We start from the raw sequence: 8,640 nt of genomic DNA, 5'->3' as shown, positions 1-8,640 counted from the left end.
CACCCGCCGACTGCTGCCCAGGATGCGCCAGACGCGAAAAAAATGAGGAGGAGGGTCCTTTCGTGCACCCTAGCGGTTTTTTTGTTTACTATGTTCCATTATTATAAATTAATTTGAACAAGGGAGGCAGACTGCAGGTCGGTTCTTGGAATCTACTCCGGAATTTGGCGCATTCAAATCGCGTTGTTTTTTATGTTTGTTATTGTGTGTTAAATCAACTATTGTTCTGATTTGAAATATCTTTGAAGATTTGAAGTTTCCGATCGGCCAGTTGTGAATCGTAATTATGCGCCTCGACTCGGAATAGACGCAGTTTCCGACGGAGAGGCAATCAAAATCAAGCTGCCGATTTTAATCAAATAACAAAATATATTATAATATAAATATAATTTGGATGGATGATGATAAACCGTATGTTTTATACATTTTATTAGGAGGATGATGATAAACCGTATGTTTTATAATTTTAGTTTATCCCCGCTATATACTGTACGTACTTTATTTTGATGTATCTCTTTTGTACCAACGTAAGATAAAAACAACAAAAAATGAAACCACTGCCCACCTTATTATTTTGATAATTTTTTTATTGCCTACAACACTCCTACAATCAAGACGAGTCTAGCAACACATCATTTGTCAAAATCTATCATGCCGTTTAGGCTGTACAGCGTGAAAAAGAAACGGACATTCATACATACAAATACTCGAAAAACATAACCCACCTTCTAACGCAGTCGGGTAAAAACCGCCATTCTCCCTATTTACTTATTTATGTAACCTTTCAAACGCCAAGCACAATCATCTTTTGTTCCTAAAACCTTCATCTAAAACACATCGTTACTTGTATTGTCCGAAACTCCATAAAGATTGACGCACGCCTCAAGGTTTCAAATCTATGCAATTGTCAATCTTATATCCTTTTCCCTGCATCTATTACAGACGTGGGAGAGATAGAGAGGTCAGATAGTATTGTTTTTATCGTGGGAAAACTGCTTCGTCAGTAGTACTGAAGGAAAACATACCGTATTTGGGTGTACACGAAATTCGTTCAAGGTTTCGTAAATGTTCGCTAGTGGTAAACGCAAAATTATTCCGATGAATAATAGCTACGTAGTTTAGTCGTGTTGGAAACTTTCAGTGCCAGACTGAGGGTCGTATTCTAGAACTCTACTCAATGCTCAAGTCAGGACTTGAGTATGATTCAAAGCACTAGAAATCATACTCAAGTCCTTGCCATTAGAGTCATATTTCCAGTGCTTGAAATCATACTCTGCTCAAATCCTGACTTGAGCATTGAGTAGAGTTCTGGAATACGACCCTAAGTGTCTTGGATGCCTTGAACAGTCAAAATTTGTGGTACCTCTGGCCCTTCTCTTCTATTGTAACTTGCCACCACACTTGCCACTGAGACAATATAGGAACAAATTTTTTTTTTTTTAATTTAGAAATATAATAGAGTAGAAATAATTTATAACAACATTTTCACTTTTTTGAAGAACATTCAATTAACTCTATGATGTCGAAGAGGTGAACTTGGTACCGCGATTTGATGCCCCAACAGTTACTTGTTTTGTCCTTAGGTTTTTATTATATTATATGTTCGGCACCACAAATGTTTTAATACGCAGTAGTATGAATGCCTACCTATGTGACGGCGGACAAAGGTTACTTTTTGAACTCGTTATTGTAGCGCTTGTACTGACCCTTAAAGTCAATTTACTATAATACATCCAGTACAAAAATCGATTATTTTCAAACCTTTTTGTACTGTACGAAATAGAAATAATTCATAATTCTCAACATGTTTTCCAATCCAACTTACCAAGTGGATTCTTGGCGGTGATCGCGGATCTTCTAAACGATTATGATTTGCAAAGACATAAATGTGAAGCCAACAATGATAAATTTCTGCACCGGCGTGGTCATTACGAAATAAATTCTCATCTTTAATTATGTTGAGTGCTTAAAAATGTCAGTTTTGACATCAGGTCCTTAAAGTTTTGAAGCATTGCTGATATAATCAAGAGCATATCATGCTCGACTCTTTGGACTTTGGACCGTTGTTATTTCAAGCATTAAGGTGAATTACGAAATTTATGGCTATAAGCTTTGACGTTGTCTTGAACCAGTACCAATTTTACTTAAATCATTCGTTCATTTCATTTGTCGTACACCTTCAACCGCAAACTTATGAATTGGCGTAACGATTGTGGGATCTGCCGTATGAAAATTAGCTATTTGCGATCAGTGTTGCCAGACTTTTTTTAAGTCAATATTTACTCAAGCTAGCGTTGCCAGTGTTAATTATTTAAAATCCCTAAAAATCAAGGAAAGCAGAGTTCCTATTCCCCATTAGAAGAAATACTCAAACCCCAAACGAGTTTTTAAATTGTGTTTTTAAACTATTCTTCATGTACAACTCCATTCCTCACAAAATCCCCACTCAAGTTTATAATTCCCCAAATATTTTAATAAGTAGCCTAAAAGCGCCTTTTCCTATTTAAAAAATAGTCTAAATATCGCCAAATCGCCGATCGCTTTTTTGTCGCCACACTACCCTTCGAAATTCGATGAAAATTCGCACTTTTGATGTAATAAGGCTGTATCTGTAAAACATCAAGGCAGAGGTTTAAAGATTCTACGTGAGAAAATAATCGGTAACTTAAATTTGTATTGAATTGATATTCAATTGTTTTATGTGAAATTACTCCACTAGTTTGTTATAATTATTAATACAAAAATAAAACAATTGAATATCAATTCAATACAAATGAAAATACAGTGAATAGCGACATCTCTAGCCGGGGCTGGTAGCTGTAAAGGTATCTAACTGGGTGACGAAATACTTAGATTTCTCATAGATGGCGCTACGGCTAAAAATCGTTGAAAAACCAAATACAAAGACATGACAACAAGCACAAAGAAAAATTCGTGAGGTCCGCTGGTTCGTTCCTTAGCTTAGTTGGTATATCGTCTGCCACGGTATGCTAGAAGTCGTCTGTCGGTTCAAATCCGGCCGGGTCGAAGGAATTTTTTCTTAGTGTTCGATCTTTGTATTAATAATCGTTAACTTTTTATGCTTTTTTTTAAATTTACATTAAAACACATAATGTACGTTATATTTAATTTGGTATTTCTAGCCCATGAACGGCGCCGAGACACGGCCGCTCACAAAGGAATACATGCACAAAATCAGAGAGCTTAAAGGGCAATGGAGCGCGTCATGCTCGGCATTTCCCTCGTCGACCGTATACCCAACGTGGAGATACGATAGCGAACAAATGTCGTAGAAGTCGGTATGTGAATCGCGAGCCTAAAATCGCGATGGGCTGAACACGTTGATAGACGGGACGACGACCGATGGACCAAGGCGGTTACTGAGTGGTACCCGAGTACCGGAGCGAATATAGGAGCGAGACGTCCTCGAGGCAGATCACTTGCTAGATGGTCGGATGATATAGTCGGGGTGGCCGGAAGACCGTGGACGAGATTCGCACAGGACCAATTGAGCTGGTGTGCAAAAGAGGAGGCCTATACCCAGTTGTGGGTGTTAACGGATTGAGATGATGATGTGTTCGTATTATTTTTATGACGTTCACGTCAGATCAGAGACCTGATTGTAAATTTGTAATCATTCAAACGTAACTACCGCGTTTGCGTTAAGATTTTTATTTAGATCTTTACTATACAGGTTGTATATTTGAAAGTGGGACATACTTAGAGTTCGTTATATTCCTGATTCTGAACCCAAAGAAACCATAAACTAATGAACTTAAACTTCACAAAATTTTTTTTTTTTGTTTTTTCTTTATCGACTACTACTTGTGAACAACATTAGTTTTCGAAATCTATGCACATCACTATTATTGCTCCGATGCAATGGCGAGCTGCGGCACTGCGGCGAAAATCAAAGCACAGGTTGGGGGTGGGGGCGCGGGCGCATAGAGACAGTGCACGCGCGACCTTGGTTTAGCGAAGATTTGTAAATTATTTGTACTTCCGCTCGCTCGCGCAAAATAGATATTTATTGTAACTTCGAATTGACTGAGATGGTGCGACTTTACGCAATAAGTGGTGATAGTGTGAGACGAGCTATTGAAATGTTTCCAAATCGGAGTTTTACGCGGAGAGGTGAACAATGTCGAAGTGTTGCATGAGAGGAGCATTTTCTACTGTGTGACAAAATATGTTTGTGTTGAACAATTGAAAACAAAATTTACTACGATGTGCTAGAATATGCATTATGGAAAACGGTGGACATTTTGAACACTTGCTCCGTAACACGTAAGTGTAAATAAACTGTAAATTACTAAAAAATCAATCATTGCAAATATTTTGATTTCAGTTTTTTAACTACGCCAAAAACGTCAATTCTTATTAAATGATAACTAGTTACTAAATCACAAACTTATCTTTTTTAGTAGGTACGTAAAACATTTCGACGATAGTTCAGAAGTAAAAAGTAATTAGCACAATCCCAAAACCTAATCCTTTCGATAACAGCTTTTTTCATCATAACATAAACATGCGTAGATGAGTTACTTACTTTTTTATTTTATAGAGAAAAGAGGTGCTTTTAGTAGGAAGGGAGATGTGAAATCATTGTTATTATTGCTGTCTCACTCGGCGCTCGCTTGGTAGTATTCCCATTGCACTCGAAATCAAGCGTAAAGGGACCGGTTTATTCCTATTTACACTCCAAAACAAATTTGTTGATTTATTTTTTGTTCTATCCCATATCCTAATTTTATTTTAGTCTATATTAAGTTGTAACATGATTTACTATGACATGTATGAATATGTGTCACTTTCAAATATACCGCCTGTATATTTATAAGGTTTAAATTTAAATCTTAATGCAAACACGATAGGAAATGAAACTATTTTTCCGGATTTAAATCGCAGTCTTATAAGACTTCAGTACTAATTAATATGTTTTAGTTTATTCTAATTTCTATTAATAATTAATAATAAATGAAACTTAATAAAAATTCATTCAATAAAATAATTTGTAAAACTTAATGTAGCGTAAATTGGAATGTTTTCTTTGTAAAATTAAAAATAAGGTATTTAATTAATAACTATTGTAACTATAGTGAAAAAATAGGGTGGTTTGCATTATAATATTAGACATAACTGGTTGAAGACTGTACCACCTCATGACCTCAGTCAACCGTGACCATGGGACCTGTAAAGGGCCCGAAACGTCGGTTTGTTTGAAAAAACAAATATACGCGATTTAAATCCGGAAAAATAGTTCATTTCCTATGTGTAACAATCGCGAAAACCTAAGAACTCGGCAAACACGATAGTTAAGCATATATGTTTGAAAACTTACACTAAGGTCCCTGATCAGATGTGGCTTTATTATACTAAGGGTAAACAAATGTTGTTTATAATAAGAAAATACCGAAATCAAAAGTTCGTGAGATTACATATATTTGCCAAGTTTTATTGAAATCGATTACTGGAAAGTGCGCGAAAATGTATTTATCTCCTAGTTTACCGCCCTTAGAGGTGGAATATTTTTTCAAATTTAAAAGAGACCAATACCCTCTTTCCAAGAAAAAAAGAATCTTCTAAATCGGTTAACAAATACGGGAGTTATCGTGTAACATACATACAAAAAATACATTCAAATTGAGAACCTATTCCTTTTTTTTAATTCGGTTAATAAATGACTGCGATCGCCGGTCTCAAAATCTTAACTTCTATGTGACTAAGTGCGATCATGATACCTACACGGTCAAGTTTTTTATGTCACTTTTAAGTAACTAACGATTTGAACGTATCAAATAATTGTCAATTAACTCTGCGTACACCTGTGCCAATTAAAACCGACAATGGCTGTCGAAGCCTTATTAGAAAAGTATGTAAGTAATAAGGTCATTGGCCTTGATTCCATAGCTTGTATAACAATATTCTTTAGCGAATTGCTACGCTACATTTTTCATTATTAAAGCTTGGGTTATTCCTCTGAAGCAAAATAAAATTATTACCAATAAATTATAGATCTGATCTCGTGTGTTTCAGAGGAAAGCCAAACAATGTATGGTTGAATTATGTGAAAGATGATATCAAGGAAGTAGACGAGCTGACAGGTATGACGTGACTATTGGAGAATTAAAAAAACAAAATCAAATTAATTTAAGGAAATAAAAGAAATTACAAATTGTATGCTAACTGACCCGGCCGATGTAAGTCAGAATCGAAGTGGTGGCTCGCGGCGTTACGTTTGCCCAGGCAGGTTCGGCACGAGGTACTGCATCTGCAGTTTAATGCAACTAACTACTACACTAACTACAACTAACTTCAATGCACGTTTTTATAGGACAGCAGTGTTATGTGCAATGTGGTATATTACAGCAGTTTTCATTTAGGTTCGGTAAATAACACTCATAATATATATCAAAGGCAGAAAACATATTGCGCCGATTCCAAATAATGGGATAAAGGGAGAGGATGACGTCACCAACATCGGCATCAATTTCCGATTTTTTCTAGAAACAAAAAATCTGAAAGGCCTGTATGTACCTTTAACATTGTGCCTAACTTATATTTATATTGTTTGTTGGATTTCAAGATCATAATCTATTATAAATATATGAAATATTATTACAGCCATTCCATTTATTTTTTCTTTTCAAAGCGCACAGAAGTTGATGCCGAAACAGACTTTAATCAAATTGTAAACAATGCTAATGTTATGGTTGTGCATTAGTACTTCCTTGTTTTATAAATTATTTATAAGATATGACTTAACATCATAAGTATTCATCACAATTACGTAATAAAACTGTACGATTTTTTATTTGGTTGGTACAAATTGAAGTACGTATTATTTTGTGACTTCAACAATACTTTATATTAGTGTCGATGACTCTGGTTCTACGTTCTCCGAAACTCATAAATATTGAACTTTTGTTTTCGAGTACGTTATTGGATCAGTCAGTGAAATTCTTCGTACCAACCTTGACCACAAACGTCTTTACTTCGTCATGTGTGAATGTTCATAAGCTCTTTATAATTATTATATATTATTATTTTTAGTAGCAGTAGTGTTCTTTGTGAAAGAGTTCGTCCAGATAGACGATATTAAATTTATCAATGTATATTTTATTCTATTGAAATAGAAATAAGGTATACATTTCAAAGGTTTAAGACTAATCTTAGAGCGGCGCATGTCTATGTGCGGTATTAAGAGCACGCTAGAGGATATTGGGTACTGCGCAATATCCTCTAATAGCAGTAGAGCTTTTTGAGATTGAGGTCGTCCAGCGAAGTACTGCCACCTATTTTTGTCGTCAAGCAACAATGTGAGCGTGTTGAAATTCCGGTTCTGCGTTCCGGTGTTGAAGGGTACGGGTGCTGGTAAAACTACAGATACATAGGATTTGTCAACTTTTTGTATCAGGGTGGCGGGCGCAGTGGCAGTGCTCCTCAGATCTTTGCGATATAAAGCTTTGATTACTGCAACTGTTATGGGCAGGCATGTCGCTTACCACCAGGCGCAGAACTCGTTCGTCCCGTCAATTACATAAACAAAACAAAACTTAAAGATGAGACAATGCCCCAGTTCCGTAAATCATCACAATGATGAAATTATTTTCTCTTCAGATTGAAGAAGTATTTACCTCGAAAACATATTACCCCATCTCTTATCAGGGGTTGGTAGATGTGAAGAAAAAACTTTCATATGTTTCTCACACGTGGCGCTAAAAAAAAAGTCTTTAAAGAAAAAAAAACACACACACGTGTTCGATCTTTGTATCAATAATAACATCAAACCAGTGGAGTATTTTTACAAAATACACGAATATGATGGTAATAAATAACATGTTTAGATTCAATAAAATAAATATTACCCATATTTCACAAATAAATTATTTACCTAATATCAAGTGAGACGGGGCGAACAAGACGTGCGCCTGGTGTTAAGCTATGCACACTTACATTACAATAAAAAACCTACACGCCTATCCATAACAGTTGTAGTGCCATTCAGAGCTCTAAATCGCAAAGATCTGAGACATAAGTTGACAAGTCCTATGTGCGTGTAATTTTAATCTTAAAATTAAATAATGAAACCCTTTAATAAAATATGCTTGACATGGATGAGAAGAAAGACATTTACTACCTTTAACATTGTTACGTTACTGGTTACTTTCCTCTTTGGCAGAAGTAGCTGCCAGCCAGGTCACCGGAGCTATAATGAGACGACTTGAGAGCTCATTAGTGAGGAGTTTCTCCTTCGGCAACCAGAAAACTATTGGTACAGCATCAATAATTTAAGAAATTATCTCCTCAAACTTAACTCGATAATGACACCTCTCTGTAAGTGGCCTCTCGAAGTGCGAATTAAGTAACTAAGTACATACTAAGTCGTAAGTAAGTAGCAGTGTAGAGCGGTGACCTTTCGTGACAATGTATTCACACGGTCATTAGTTCGAATGTCTTCTGGAGCTAAAGGTGTGGGGAGGGGGGACTAATAAGATAAGAAGTGAGTGGAGGATGTTCTTTAAGAATTAGTTGGTTTACTTAAATAGATACGCAGAGAAAAACAGTTTGCCATTTTCTCCAAAACGATATAAGTCATTTTAACTTTACATTTCTAAGATTTATAATCAAGTGCACATC

The sequence above is a fragment of the Hyposmocoma kahamanoa genome, unplaced genomic scaffold, assembly GCF_003589595.1.
Source record: "Hyposmocoma kahamanoa isolate Upper Pololo Valley unplaced genomic scaffold, ASM358959v1 210, whole genome shotgun sequence".
NCBI classification, from domain to species: domain Eukaryota; kingdom Metazoa; phylum Arthropoda; class Insecta; order Lepidoptera; family Cosmopterigidae; genus Hyposmocoma; species Hyposmocoma kahamanoa.
Note: the sequence above shows the minus strand (reverse complement) of the source record.